The sequence below is a fragment of the Hemitrygon akajei genome, chromosome 3, assembly GCF_048418815.1.
Source record: "Hemitrygon akajei chromosome 3, sHemAka1.3, whole genome shotgun sequence".
In the NCBI taxonomy this organism is placed as follows: domain Eukaryota; kingdom Metazoa; phylum Chordata; class Chondrichthyes; order Myliobatiformes; family Dasyatidae; genus Hemitrygon; species Hemitrygon akajei.
The window spans coordinates 125,973,999-125,990,230 of record NC_133126.1 but is presented as its reverse complement, the minus strand read 5'-3'; the positions used below and the strand labels follow the sequence as shown (position 1 = coordinate 125,990,230).

The 16,232-nt window shown below is 41.6% G+C and overlaps 1 protein-coding gene across 5 annotated transcripts in view; it reads right to left on the bottom strand.

Annotated features, from left to right (window-relative positions):
• arhgef4 (Rho guanine nucleotide exchange factor (GEF) 4) overlaps positions 1-16,232 on the bottom strand; it is a 476,594-nt gene that overhangs the window by 35,666 nt on the left and 424,696 nt on the right. Inside the window, exon 1 of one of the 5 annotated variants that reach the window (XM_073040798.1) lies at positions 8,068-8,161. The exons of the other annotated variants lie outside the window; for them this stretch is intronic. The gene's annotated coding sequence lies outside the window, so the exon portion shown is untranslated. Of the gene's footprint in view, positions 1-8,067; positions 8,162-16,232 lie in introns of those variants that run through there. 5 annotated transcript variants of the gene reach the window in all.

Here is a 16,232-nt window from a genome sequence, read left to right as displayed (position 1 = left end):
ATCTCAGATTTCCAGCATCTGCAGCTGTTGGGTTAATATTGTAGGTTGACAGCCTTTCATCAGAACTGAAACATCCTGGAAACATAATGAGTTTAAAGGGAGAAAGGATCTGCGAGAGAGACAGAGTGTGTAGACAGGACAGATTAAATGCAAAAGGATTAATGATTCAATGTGAAAGGAATTGGAAATAGGGCATGAAAAGCAAACAGAGGTGGATTGAGAAGTGTTAAAAACAAATGTGTGCATGGTGACAATTTTCCAGCCAAACGGCTGGAGGATAATGGAGTAGACTTGCTATTTATCAAGCTTGCATCAATGACAGAAATTGAAATTAGACACACAATTAATGAGCAACCATCACTCACTTTTGAAGTTTTCAGGCAGAACTAGAGCTATTACTGTTCAAGATGCTGCATTTTATTTTCTCCGCTCCTCAAATAGCATGCTTATTGAGAGAATTGATTACATTTGTTGTACTGTACATTAGATTGTTCGCTCTGAGTCACACACCTCAGCATACTTAAAATTCATGGACTAATACAATGTTAGCTATAAAGAGTCTAAAAGTTGAATAACTCCCAGCACCTTGGAGACATGAGGCTGCAGCTGTTGGGGTCTGGAGCAAAAAGCAAGATGCTGGAGGAGCTCAGAGGGTTAGGCAGCATCTGTGGAGGGAGATGGACAATCAACATTTCAGGATGAGACCTTTCAACTGGACAGGTCCTGATGCAGGATCTTGACTCAAAACGTCAACTATCTATTTCCAGTCCATTTGATGAGTTCTGATCCAAAACATTAACTGTCCACTTCCCTCCACAATATTGTCTCATCCGCTGACTTTTTTCCTGTACCAACTCAACAGAGAAATGTGATCGGTGATAATCAGGTCTCATTGCACCCAAAGGTAGGTTGCAAAGTTCTCCAACTAAAGATCAAAAATGCCCAACTCAACATTATTATGAGGAGTTTGCACTTCCAGAAGGTATGAATTACCCAGGCATCCAGCTATTATTGTGATATCAGGAAGATACGCTTCATACTGATTGCTTAATTGGTGTGTGTATATATATATAATGCAGAATAGTTTTTCTCATAATTTCCATTAAGGGGAATGATGTCATTTAATAATTGATTAAAAGTTGGTCAACTAGGTACTGCAAAGTTAATCCTGATGTTCCATGGAATACTCAAATTGTCTTATCAAGGATTACAATGTTAAGTATATTTTGGCATTCCGGATGAGAGAAATTACATTATGGTTCATGGCATGGTGATAAATCTGTCAACAATAGTTCTGTGAAATGATTCCTAGAGTATCAGTAATTGGAGCAGCCAATCTGCGTTTACGATGAACTCTACATGTTTAAACTCTTTAATGCAGTGTCAGAACAATACTCTGGTCTCTCACTCTCACCAATATGCTAATACTTCAGCATGAGCACCTGCTTCGATAAGCAGAAAGATAAAATTCTGTAAAGTGCACTTCTAATAAACATAATTAAAAATCTGGCATGATCAAGGTACAGTTTACCTACAAATGCCTCGACCCAAAACATTAACTATCCATTTCACTCCAGAGATGCTGCCTGACCTGCTGAGTTCCTCCAGCATCTTGTTTGTTCATCCAGATTTCAGCATTTGCAATCTACTGTGGCTCCATGTTTCTAAACTGATACATTTACTGTTCAGTATTTGTGTTAAAGGTGCTCACTGAATCCATCTTGAAGAGCAAGCTGAGGCTTTGGATCTGAATGTTGCCTTGGCAAGAATACGATATCAGTCAAGTTTTAATTCATCCATCTCTCTCGACAGATGGCCACTGGGATGAACGTGGGAGTTCAGCTTGCTGACTCCGTCATTTCCATCCTGTACATCCTACAGCCAACACAAATGTCATCCCTCTCACTTTCTCCAGCTTCACTATGTTTTCAGTGGGTCTGCAGAATGTGGAAGAAGGCTTAACATATTCCTTATCAGACAACTTTGAAGTGCAACTAAGGTAAAGGTGACAGAGGGTCCTTCATACAAGAGCATGGGTCAAGGGCAGCCTCACTTTCAGAACTTACTGGCATAGAGCTGAAAACCCACTTATCTACTGTATGATTAGTGCCTTGATGCTGCAGATATAACTGGAGTACATCACAGGGTCTATTTGCTTTTGCATGCCACACCCTTTCCTGAGGCTCCTATTGAATGGTCTGTCTTTTGAACCTGTTGCTGTATGTCACACAGGCACGAGGACCACAGGCAGTAAAAGGATATCTAGGCAAACTAGTGTCAACCTCCAAATCAGACCTAAATCAGAAACACATCAGGATGGACTGTTTCTTGTTTGGAGATGGCATCGTGAGCGCTTGATTGTAGTTGGCCGCTGGTGGCATGTAAACTGCGGTGAGAATCACAGATGAGAACTCCATAGGTAAATAGAATGGATGGCATTTGAACGTTAGGTGTTCCGAGTCAGGGGAACGCAAGTTCAACAATACCGCCACATCGCACCGTGAGTTTATCATGAAACACAGACCTTCTCCTTTTGCCTCTTCTGAATCAACAGTTCGGACAATTCTGTAAATCGGGAAGTCTTTGGGTCTGTTCACTGCATCTGGTGTTCTGGGAGAAAGCCAAGTCTCGGTCAAACATAGAATATAACAGTGTCTCCGATACAGCAATCTTGCCCTTAGGTCCTCAGTTTTGATCTCCAGCGACTGTAAATTTGCCAAGAAGATTCTGTGTAGAGGAGTCCTCACCCATCCATGTTTCAGCCTCCTACCTCGCTTCTGGCTGTCACGGTGAACCTTCATCTGCTGAAAGGTGCTATACCTGCTTGGTTTGCCAAGTCCTTTAGGCAAGTGTGAGATCTGCAGTTCATTAAGTTGATTTAAAAGTACATTTCTTAGAGAGAAGTTACAATGCTCAGACTGCAGTGAGTGTATTTCAAAAGAGGAATATTTAACAGTATAATTAGAACTATTGTCTGCAGCCTACAGAACTTCACCGACAATCACTGGTGTCATCTTAGTTGCCATAACCCTATAGCAAGAATGAATACCAATGAATTTCCACCTCATTATGAATCCATTGCAAAGAGAATGCCTGATTTTGAATTCATATCTAAATCGCTTCACAGTAAGTAAAGAATTTGTGAACCCTTAAACCTCCTGTTGATACTTTAGACAGATTTGACTGCTTCAATAACAAATGCAAATCAGCCAATACCAGAATGATCAGTAAATCTAGTGTAGATGACAGCAGAATCACTACACACTTAAAGCAAGCAGGTATAACAATAATCCCACACAAACGTCAAGAAAATTCATCAGCTTACAAGTTGAAAAATGAATGCGCTTACTAATTTTTACCTATGTAATGAACAGTAGGACCTCTGCTTTATATCCAGGACCAGGACAAAAGTAGAAATGAGTGTTTTATTTGGTCAGAGATGTTATTTGGCTCTGACCTTTATTTCAATTACTTCGTGTGAGATTCCGAACTATGTTGAACATTTCAGAAAAGGGAAAAGCGAAGTGGAAAATATCTCTATTCACAAGTGGCTGTGTCCCTATCGGCCTCAGAGTTTCCAGAACAGAGAAACCATTCAGTCTGGTGACAATGATTTTACATTCTTTCACAGTATAATCACTTGGCGTCATTGGAAATTAAGCGTACGGCACTAGTTCAAGAAAGGAAAGAGGTTTAAGTTAATGGAAACAAACCACTCAAACCTTTCAGCCCAAAGCCTATACAAAACATATTCTAAATGCAACCCGTTCAACTCCTTAAAGGTCATATACTTAGTTAGACAGCAGGGTGTTACTTCAAATCCACTCCTTGATTTTCAGCATAAAAATCCAGGGTGACCTCATAAATACCTTCTGTATTCTCTCCAAACCCTTTGTACCCTTCAAGAATTAGGCATTGTACAGCTGGTGTTAAATTTATGCTATACATATATATATATATAAATATAGGATGGTGCTTAATGCAAATTAGTTGTATCTTAAATGATAAGTGGCAAAACTCATAAAGTATATAACTTGTTCAGAAAAAAGTTTTAAGGACGCTTCAGCTGTGAAAGTATCCAACATATGCTTGTTGATGGGGGGGAAATAAAATCTTCCTGATTTTAGTTGCTGTGCACAGGACAGTGCCAGTGGTTTATCAGCACTGAAGGTATAAAAGGAAGCAGCAACTGTAATAATCATGTTCATGGATGCGAATTAAGAACAAGTCAGGGCTACTCAGATTATTATAAAATATGGAATTTACAACTGAAAGGAGAAAAAATCTGTTTATGAATATTATGAATTATTTCTATGTGTGAAAATCCTCTGAACCAAATTAATATTTCGGGTGCAGCATTTGTACTTCGTTACCTTTTTTTTTACCCAGAGACCTAAAATCCTCTTTGAAATATTTTGAATTCAATGAAGATTTCCTTCCAAACATTATGGGTTTTTATTTACAAGAGTTGGCATTTCTCATCAGAAACACAGGGGCTCAGAGAGGCAGTCATGCAGATCAGAGACCACAGGGGGTGGAGGAATGTTACTCGGTGGAGGTAGGATAATAATGAATGAATTGAAGTTTGCACTCAATGGAGTGAGAATAAATGGCAGTACTAGAACATTTGGGATAACATGGAGAGAGATGGACAACATTCTGGGTGTGGAATTAGCCGGTCTGTAATGCCAAGATGTAAAGTCGGACTCATTGAAGAGAATGCCCAGGTTCCACACTTTCTGACTCAGTAACTGGTCAGCAGCATGGTGCTGCTAGCAGAGCTCAGCCTCACAGTGTCAGATAGCCAGATTCACTCCTGACCACATGCTGTCTATGTGGAGTTTGCAGATCCTCCCTGTGACTGTATGGGGTTTGTTGTGGTGCTTTGGTTTCCTCCCACGTTCCAAAGATGTGCATTCTGAATGATTGATTAGCCACTGTGAAGTGCCCCTCATATGGCAGGGTGGGATAGAATTGGGGTAATTGAAGAGAACATGGGAGAGATTATTAGTGAGACCTCAATGGGGCTGATAGGCCTGCTTTCGCACTGTATCGCTCTCTTAATCTATTACAACACCACGGATGTGGAGGAGGACAGAATTTGTGACAAGGCATGGAAATTCTGTCAGGAAATAAAGGTGACTGTAGTCATTTGGAAGTGGTCTGTGAACAGGTCTTGTAATGCTGATAGGTATTCTATGTTAGAGGTGCCAGGTGCTTCCAAATATGGTGCACATCTTATTGCACGCTGACAATTAGAATGTACTTATATATATGATAATGATATTCTGCCACTTCCAACATACAAACATAGTTAAATCACAGCTTCAATTCCCTCTCATCGGCTTTCTATTAACCCTCATTAACCTGGTGCACTTGAACTTGCTCATATAGGTTTACATCTCTGTTGCCCAATCTTGTCTGGTCAACTAGACTTCCCTCCAGTTATACATTGGGTAAACAGAAGTTTTCACTGTGGCACAATGTTATGACCTGAATTATAAGACTGTAAGACCATAAGACATAGGAGCAGAATTAAGCTGAGTCTGTTCTGCCATTCGATCATGACCGATTTATGTTCCCTTTCAATCCTATACTCTTGCTTTCTCTCCATAACTTTTGACGCCCTTACTAACCAAGAATCTATCAGCGTCCATTTTAAACATACTCAATGACTTGTCCTCCACAGCTGTCTATGGCAATAAATTCCACTGACTCACCTTCCTCTAGCTGTAGGAATTCTTTCTAATCTCTTTTCTACAGGGAAGTCTGTCAACAATTTCTTTCCTCCCATAGACGCTGCTCGAACTGCTGAGTCCTTCCAGCAGATCGGTTGTTGCTGTCACTACAGTATATCTGTACATAAATCTATAAATGGGTCCGATGTTATCAGAATACACGAGCAAGCAGGTGGCCCCCAAGAAAATCAGGTAAATGAGTAGTGATGCAAAGCTCAGGAGAGAAGCTTGAAGGGCTCCAAAGATAAGATTATGGAAATGGAAGTAAAAGCCATTCCTAGTGGCTTCAGCTTTTGTTGGATAGATTGAGGCTATTCAGGCAAAGATGGACACTGGCAAATTGCTGAGCTGTAGATATCCAGGATGATATAGGGGCATGGAACACATAAAAGAAGGCATGCTAAAACATTTTGAAGGTAGAGCGAGCGGAGCAGAAACTTGATGTGATGGACGTACTCTAAGGCGTGAATGTCATTTCATTTGTTGAGGTTATTTTAGTGTAGAGATGGGGCTGACATTCATTGGCAGAGGCACTGTGGATATCTTAGTTGTACAAATGGTGCATTTTTACATCTACTACCACACAGGGGCCTGAGAAGAAAGCTGGGCAGTGAGAGTCTTGTGGGAAGGGACTAACTGGTTAGGAGGAGGATTGGATAAGATAAGTATCAAGTGGGACTATTTGGAGCTGTGGGAAATCCTCTACTGCCACAATGGGCCATACACACTTTGGAGGAGTGGGTAGCCTCCAACTTGATGGCAGGAACATCGATTTCTCTAACTTCCAGTAATCTCTCCACCCCCACCCCCACTCTCTTCTCTCTTTTCCATTCTCTGTTCTGGTTGCCATCTCACCCTTTTCTTCTCCTTACCTGCCCATTACCTCCCTCTGGTTCCCCTGCTCCTCCCCCACTTTCTTCCATGTGCACTGTCCTCTCCTGTCAAATTCCTTCTTCTTCAATCCCTTATATCTTCCACCAATTACCTCCCAGCTTCTTACTTCACCCCTCCCCCACTTCCACCCAGTTACCTTCCTCCTTGCCTGGGCTCACCTATCTCCCTCCAGCTTGTGCTCCTTCCCCTCATCCACCTATCTTCTGCTCCTTTCTTTCGAGTCCTGATTAAGGATCTTTATCCTTTAGCGTTTTGTGTGTGTTGCTCAAAACTTCCTGCACCTGCAGAATCTCTTGTATCTATTGGTCAATATAGTTCGTTTATTCTTTAGTGAGGAACTGATGGCTGTGAATGGACAGAAGAGTAAGGAAAATGACAGCATTAACCTCTAATAGACTCACTGGTGAGGAAGATCAGCAAGAGAAAGAGTTGGGTTTGACGCTCACAGGGAGAGTGTGGAAGGCTGAGGGGGAAGAGAAAATAAAGGTGATCTTAATTATGGGAATTCAGCTTTATGATAATAGTAGGAGAGGAAAAAGAAAGGATTAGTGCTCAAGGTGAATCAGATTAGGTGATTTGTGGTTTGAGCTTTAGGTATGTGTGTATCTTTTTGCTCTCAGTTCTCCTCCTACTGATCAGTTTTAAAAGGGAGAAGGCAACTAAGTGGACAGTAATCTCCCCATGTTGCTTTTAGAGTTATTGGCTGGACTAAAGAGAGCCCTTTGCTTTGACTATAGAGAGCAATTGGCCCATAGAATCCAAGCTGGCTCCTAGCAGAGAAATCCAACCAGTTCTGTTCCACCTTGCAGTATCTTCCTTGCAGCCCTGTAGCCTAGGTGTCAGAGTACCTATACACAACAGGGAAAAGCAAACGCATCTCAATCCTGAAGAAGAGATGAACCATATCATGACTCATACTTTGAAGACCAGATCGTAAATGGACCATAATAACAGTATTTCAGATATCTCAGAGTGATTCAATGAAGAAACACCTCACAATTAAAAGACTTCTCCAGCAATACTCTGCTGGGTTAAGAAGATGACAACATATTATACTCTGACAGGGTAAATCAGTCAGTGCCCAGTATTGTTGATGCAATATTCTGATGACTAGATTTAATTCTGGACATCTCTTATCAAAAGCAAGAATGGTACCTGCCTGGGTTGATTGGCAGAGAGACAGCATTAAACCCAGCATCCTATCAACAAGCAATGGGCCAGGGCAGCTCTGACTCAGATTCCGAAGGCTGGAAATCCCTTGCCTCTCCTTATTGCCTAACATGATGTAGTTCTCTACATCAGCCTTGCAAATGAATCCAGCATCAACCCTGCTGATTCCGCCAGTTATACACTGCTGTTTGGCAATCACAAGCAAAAGCATTTCAGGCAACTGCAGCATTCCATTTACTGTATTTACAAAGCTGATCTTCAATACCTATTACACTTGAATCATAACTGCAGCAAAGTCACTTAGCAATGGCCTTCTCCCAATGCCTGCGGGCTGCTGCATCGTGGGGTGGGCATCCTTCTGTGTATCCTTTGGCAGAGCAGAAGTGAAACCAGGCGCCTTACTGTGATTTTCCGAGAGGCTGAGACCAATCAGGTGATCGATACAAGAATGCAAGCTACACAGCAACCTGCAGGCCTTAGCAACGTGAAGGAATGAGCAAAATTATACAACATCCTACCACTTCAATGAAAAAAAAAACAAATAAAAATTGAGCCTGAACATACAATGTTTAATTAGATAATGATATTTGAATATTAACCATAATTGTTGCATTACTGAATGATAAATTCTTAACTTGACTACATTTACCCCTACTGAAACATCAGACTAATGCATGCCATTTTCCTTTATTTTGATAAGCATAACAAAAGCAAATTGATTAATGCAGTGACAATATTAAAAGGGACAAGTGGAATTAGTGGACTGATTCATTTGGAATTTGCACACTGCCTACATACCCACATGGTGCTGGCCAGTCTCACACATATCCCGAGAGGTGCCCTATCAAGTTAGTATCCACAGAGTAGGGCACAGGTTCACTATTGATGGAGACCTTTGAAATTGGTGAACTGAAAATTTAAATGATTCTTTAAAAATAAATAAAATTTAATTCACACCTGAAATTAGTGATAAATAACTTAGACCATTAATATATTTAAAATAAGGGAACAATTTACCCTCTTCCCAAGGTTAGCCATATCATTATTATGCCAGACAGCACTGTCTTAGCTTGGACATGAGGAGTTCTCGGCCCCACTACCGAGCACCTCAGCATTCCACTGTTGGACTCATTCATGTGTTCCCCCGGTGCCTACTTCAACACTTGCCAATATATGCACAGAACACACACAAAATGCTGGAGGAACTCAGCAGCCAGGCAGCAAGTAATAGTCAATGTTTCAGGCTCAGACCCTTCATCAGAACTGGGAGGAAAAAGATGAGGAGTCAGAGCAAGAAGGTGGGGGGAGGGGAGGAAGAAGTACAAGGCGGTAGGCGATAGGTGAAACTGGGAGGTGGGGGGTGAAGTAAAGAGTTGGGAAGTTGATTGCTGAAAGAGATAAACGGCATGGGATGGCCAAGGCTACTGCAGGTAAGCTTGACTTGCACCATTATCTTGTAAGGAGGAAGCAATGCCAATAAAGCATGTTTCTCAGACTGTTCCAGGTATCTGCACAACAACGGCCGGTGAGTCGGCGAACCTGAAGCTCCAGCCTGAAGTCTGGCGTCCCATCATCAGCTGGTCTGAGGGTCAATACAAAAGAGCAAAGCCCGAAGGTTGATCAGAAGCCTGGAAGTCGAAGCCCGATGGCCAGAGACCGGACACCCAGAGGCCCAGCCTGGGGTTGGAGTGTGTGTGGGTGGATGGGAGGCAGGAAAGTGGCATGTCTTGCTGATGTTCTTTTTTTGCCTGTACTGTGGACATCCAATGTTGGTACCGGAATGTGTGGCAACACTCGCAGGCTGTGCTGGTTGTTAACAGAAGCTATGCATTTCACCATATGTTTTCATACTCCACCCTGTCTCTGTGACCCCCTCCAGCACTACAACACCCGTAAGAACTCTGCTCTTGTAAATAGAGCCACTTGTTCCCGACATTGGACCACTGTATCTTCAACCTCTAGGCTCAAAACATTGGAAACATTTCCCCCTGCCTCTCTATCCTGCCCCATAAAATCTACATTTTTCACCAAGGTTTTGTTTACCTGTGCAGGTTGGGTTCCCCTTATACAAAATGTTTTGGGTGGGAAGTGTTTTAGATTTTGGATTTTTTTCAGGTATTGGAATATAGCTTGGGATCGCCATAACTTCTGACTCTAAATGTACATGTAAGTAGTCTGTGTCTTACACTTGTTTATCATACATATGTACTTAACAGTAAATATTATTACATACCTTTAATACAGTGAAAATATATTGAGTGCAGGCTAACAGAAGCAGCACAGCAACACCAGGAGAATACCTGAATCAGCTGTTGAGCAACAAACACAGAAGGCTTTTGGTCTCCACCTTCAATTTTGTGTTTTGATTGAAAGGTTACAGCATTTGTATTTAGTTTTATATGAGGTATAGAAACAATCAACATTGTAGATTTGTTTTGCTGTTAGATTTTCATCAGTGACGCTGTAAAAATCTTATGCCATGCCTTTTCTTAAATTTCTTAACCAGCCTGCTGAATATTCACAATTACCTTTAATTTTCAGTTCATCATGTCAGCACTTTGCTTGTTTCATGAACGGCATATGTTCACCCCGACGCTGACACTACATGATCGATATCTTCATCTGTCACTTTATGCAGAGGTTTTCTATTTTTGTTCATTACATTTGTGAGATCACTTCACAGAACTGTCTGTGGTGCGCAGAGACCTCCGCATCGCCTGGGAACCTTCGCGCCGTTCCATTTTCCATTGATGACATCAAGTCAGCACTCAGAAATATTTGGATTTTGGAGGTTTTGGATTTTGGAATTTCAGATAAGAGGTTCTCAACTTGTACTAATTTCTTCACCTATGTATAAATTTTACTAATCCCCTATGAAGCCCCTACATCTTACCTTGTAAGTGTTGATCAACATTCGCATGCCAAAGCGTACCAATATTTGAATTCACCTCCTAGCTTGTCCTGCAGGAACTTTGATTCAATACCAGCGTATGAGCTCCACCCTGCTGTAATGACTAAGGTCACAACATTCCCAGCAGCGAGATTTTATTAAAAAACAGTGAGGCAAATTGGAAACCCACTGAATTTAATAAACTCTGAATGTTTCTGTACCATTATACAAAGGCAAGAAGCACCTTTCACACACAGTATCAATGTCAGCTACTGAAATTAATTTGGTTCACAACCATTCTGGATTCAAAATGGCTGTATTAATATTGTCAGTATTGTTCTGATGCAAACTTCCTGTTTATACCAGGTGGTAAAACCTAGAACTAAGCAAAGAGAAGAGATTAGTCACTGCAGATTGCATGAGCCCTTTCTGGTTGTGAGTGTAAAGGAGGAATACTAGAGATGCATTATGAACAGCTGATTGCTACTGTCGAAATTCCATTTTACAAAATCCACTGAAGCAGTACCACAATGTTGGCATATTGGTATGTTACAAACACTTATGACTGTGTGGCCAAGGACAACTCCAATGCCAAGTTTGCTGACGACACCACCGTCAAAGGTGGTGACGAATCAGCATGTAGGAGGGAAATTGAACATCTGACTAAGTGCTGTCATAACAACAGCCTCTTACTCCATGTCAGCAAGACCAAGGAGCTGATCATTGACTTCAGGGGGAGGAAACAAGAGGTTCATAAGCCAGTCCTTATTGGAGGATCATAGTTGGAACAGGTCAGGAACTTGAAATTCCTTGGTGGACATCTCCTGGGCTTGGCACATAAGAACACTTACGAAGAAAGCATGCCAGCTCCTTTACTTCCTTTGGAATTTGCATAAATTTGGCACAACATCTACAATGTTTTACAAACTTTTATGGATGTGTAGTGCAGAGTATATTGACTGACTGCATCACAGCCTGGTATGGAAACATCAACATCCTTGAATGAAAAATCCTAAAAAAAGTAATGGATGTGGCCCAGTCCATCAGGGGTAAAGCCCTCCCCACCATTGAGCACATCTACATGGAGCATTGTTGCAGGAAATCAGCATCCATCATCAGGGACCCCCACCACCCAGAACATGCTCTCTTCTCACTGCTGCCATCAGAAAGAAGGCACAGGAGCCTCAGGACTCACTCCATCAGGTTCAGGAACAGTTATTGCTTCTCATCTCTCATCCACAAGGCTCTTGAACCAAAGGGGATAACTTCACTCAACTTCACATCCCCCATCATTGAGATGTTCTCACAACTTATGGACTCACTTGCAAAGACTCTTTACCTCATGTTCTTGATATTTATTATCTATTTATTTATTTTTAATTTCATTTCTTTATCTTTGCTTTTGCACAGTTTGTACATTTGCACACTGGTTAAACACCCAAGTTGGTGTGGCCTTTCATTTGTTCCATTATGGTTATTACTCTAATTATGGATTTTTGAGTATGCCCACAAGAAAATGAATCTCAGGTTTGTATATGGTGATGTATGTGTACTTTAATACTAAACTTACTTTGAACTTTGAAATGCGTGCCAGCAAAATAAAACTAAACAAGAGCTACATAACAATTTAAGCGAGAACTCTGGAATGCAGAGTGATTGGAAAATACCATCTGGACAGAGGATGGAAGAGACAGTGCTGTTCCTGCACAGTTCCAGAGGCCCAGGCGTGGTCCTGTCCTCAGGTGCTATCTGTCTGGAGTCTGCATGTTCTCCCAGTGGCTGTGGGTTCTCAGCACACCATTTTGCTTCATCAACATATAGACATGCAAGATGTAGATTCCCGAAGGGTGGATGGGAGGTAGGAGAATTAAGGGGAATTTCATGGGTATGTGGGAAAAAAATACTGCAAGAAAGTAATAGAGGGAATAGGATGCTGAGGATTTGATGGGTGAATGCCCTTCTTATGTGCCTTCTCATTCCTGGGATGACTACCTGAATGGGCGAGACATATTCAAGAACATCCAACAATCCGAGTTGTTCATAGTAATCTTACTGAATTGTTGACCAAGAGTTCATCCGAATTCACCCAATTAACGTCAAACAGTGTCAGGTACGTTCTGCATTCTTTCCTGAAAATGAAGCCAATACGAGAATCCAGGATAGAACATTAACTAATTTGGGCTTGGGGTTTTGTTTTATAATAAGGTGAAGAATTTGCATGATTCTCATTCCTGAAAATAAACACAGGCCTACATACGATTCACAATCAGCTTTATTCTTTCAGCAGCTACTGCCAGGTCTTTCACTGTTGTACGCAGTCAGTCTGTCATACATTGTCTTATAACAGTAGGGGTAGTTGTACCATTTTGGGCATAACATCAAGAAATGTACTCGGATTGCACCATCTGCATTCAGGCAGAAATCTCAGAGTGCAAACTTCAATGTCAGTCTCTTGGCAGGCACTCCAGGCCCTTAAATAAAACGATTAAAGAAACCACTAAAAGATGTGAAACTAATAATATTCAATTATATTTTCTGTGAAATTTCATTTCTTTTTATTTCTTGCTCTTGGATGAGCAGGAAAATAATCGAGAAAATGCAATACACTCAATGTGCTGGAGGCAGCATGTCTGCACGGGAATAAACAGTCGATGCTTTGGGCCGAGACCCTTCATCGGGACTGGAAAGAAAGAGGGAAGAAGTCAAAGTAGGAAGGTGGGGGGAGGAGAGGAAGACGTACAAATTGGTAGGTAATGGGTGAAACTGGGAGAGGGGGAGGGGGAGAAATAAAGAGCTGGGAAGCTGATTGGTGGAAGAGGTGAGGGGGAACCTGATAGGACAGGACAGAAGACCATGGAAGAAAGAGGAGCAACTGAAGGAGGTGATGTGTAGGTATGAAGAGAAGGTGTGAGAAAGCAACACCTCAAACCTGATGTCATGAACATCAATTTCTTGAACTTCCGGTAATTACACCTCCTCCACTCCTACTTCATTATTCCCCATTCCAAAAATGGTTGTATTTTTGCAGCAAGGATTTTCAATGATTTTTGACAAAATTATTCCTACACTATTAACTGGCTAAAGCCTATTAAATAATCTTGGCAGTGATAGTTGGCACTGCAATAGGAAAATTAGATGAAAAGTATTATACTGGGAATGAATAATGAGTTAAAGCCAAAACAGCATCAATGCACACCAAACTAAATTAAAAAAAATTGTGCTGCAGAAACTACACGCTTCTTGCTACTTGGTGTCTTCATGTAACCAACTTTAAGTTTGCTTTCACTGGCTACAGTCTCAGCGGGGTACAATATCTATAGATGTCCTGCAGCAATCATCCTGCATGTCTGAAAGCCAAGCGGAGATGCTTTGTGTGTCAAGCTGGTGTTGTCAGCGTGCTGGAACACATTCTGACCCAGAGGACAATTAAGACTGAAGCAGCATTGGATAATTTATAATTATTATGATGTACTGTTGCTGCAAAACAACAAGTTTCACGACATATGCCGGTGATACTAAACCTGATTCTGATTCAGCGGAGCCTTAATACAGAAAGCGAAAAATAAATGGGTTCTATCTACAGGAAGTCAGAGGTTTTTCTGAAAAACTCTTCAAGGGCTCTGAGGCCAGACTGGCCATGTCAGAGCTGAAGGAACAAAGTCTTGGAAGTGTTGGTGCAGGAAGATCAATGAACAGGTAAATGGATCTTTAAATTCCACATTCCAATGTACTATAACTCATCACCTCCCTACCAGAAGTTTCAATATATCAGGATAAATGTAATCTGCATTGCTTTACTTCACTCTCACACATTGTCTGAAACGTATGCCAAAATGGCTTATTGATTGCATAGACTACCAGTCACCGTACCAGTAGAGCTGGCTCTTCCAGAGCAGTGCGAATCTCAATGCACCAGTGTCTGACATTTTGTGTGACATCTTGGCTTTTGTTGCATACATTCTGCCCACAAGGCAGCAGATTGTGAGCCAAAAGGTTGTGTTGCCCAGTGGCAATTATTTGACTTGTCATGAAAACAGCCAGAGTGACTAATGCCAGAACTTGGGACACTGACCTTCATGAAGTGTTAGCTATGACTGTGGGCAAGTGAAATCTGTTCCACTCGTTATTGAGGTTCCATGCAAGCAAGAGACAATCAGTTACCAGAAGAAAGCTGGTAACTACAGAAAGTCTGATTGTTCTTCCAAACCGTCTCTGTGGCAAGGCAGGATTAAATTCAGTAACCCACTTTGGAAAGAGAGTGTAAACAACTGCCCTTGAACAACAGTAGGTGCTGAACATACTCCAGCACAAATTTGACAGGAACTTAATGTACAAAAGTTTATGGCCACAGTGACAATGGCAGCCATTGACAATGCAGAGCTTGACCCTACTCTGAGGTTGTAGTTTCCGATGCAGAAGGTAACAGGTTTCAGTGTGAGCTGCATACAGTTCCTGACAGGTAAAAGTGGGAGAACTGAAGCAAGATGGCTTCACCCATCAGTCTCTTGAACAAAAGGGAAAAACTTCGCTCAACTTCTGTTGAGTATACCCACAGGAAAATGAATCTCAGGGTTGTACATTGTGACATATATGTACTTTGATAATAAAATTTACTTCGAACTTTGGTCTCCTAATAAACCAGCTGGACATAACTACGGAGGGGATCCTTTCCCCTTTCCTTCTCCCCATTGCAAGCCTGGTGCACCCTCTGCTTATGCTACTGCAAAATTGCTTATGTAATGCCCTGCTCAAGGTTTCACTGCTAACGTTGTAGGGTATTTCATGTAATGGTCTTTCTGTAGAAGCAGTGTTTGGGTTATTGTTGGAGATAAGGGGATGTGGGTCATTTATTCAGGACAGAAGGCCTGGGGAGCAGGTTTTTTCTTGTGCCAGACTCTTGTGTGAGCCTTTGTCTTTGTCTGGTGGAGATGAAGAGAGAAGATGCTGGAGAGAACCAGTTGAAGGATTCAATCTGGTGGGGACTGTGATTCGATGGAACGAGGTGCGGGAGTCTACTGGGGATCTTCTTTTGGAAGATTTGAGCTCCAACTTGTGCACATTTGACTGTTTAATTATAATGGGCCCTTTTTGTTTTTTTCCTTCTTTTCTTTACTAATTCTTTAGGTAAGTTAAATATCCATCAATATACTTCCTTTAATTGTATCGGTGTGTGGTCTGTTATTTCCTGCCGACGAGCTGTAACAGGGCAGCATTCACACGAACACATCGCAATCTCACTGATTTGGCGGCACCAGAGTGTGTATTCCCTAGACGTACAATGGTCGAGAATGGTGGGCTTCTCGGCGCTGAGTTGTGAGACTGGCAGTGAGGGCTAACAAGCTGTTTCCTGAGACGCACGGGAAGAAAGGGGGTTCATTTATTAATGCCCTTCTCTTGATCAAACAGTTGATTAAAAGCCTTTTAAGTCAAATCCTTCAGCAGCTCCTTGGCATTTTCTTTTGAGCTTCACAAGCTTTAAAGAAATCTGGAAAGTAGCCGAGGTATGGAATTGAAAATGCAGCCAGCTGAAAATAATCACT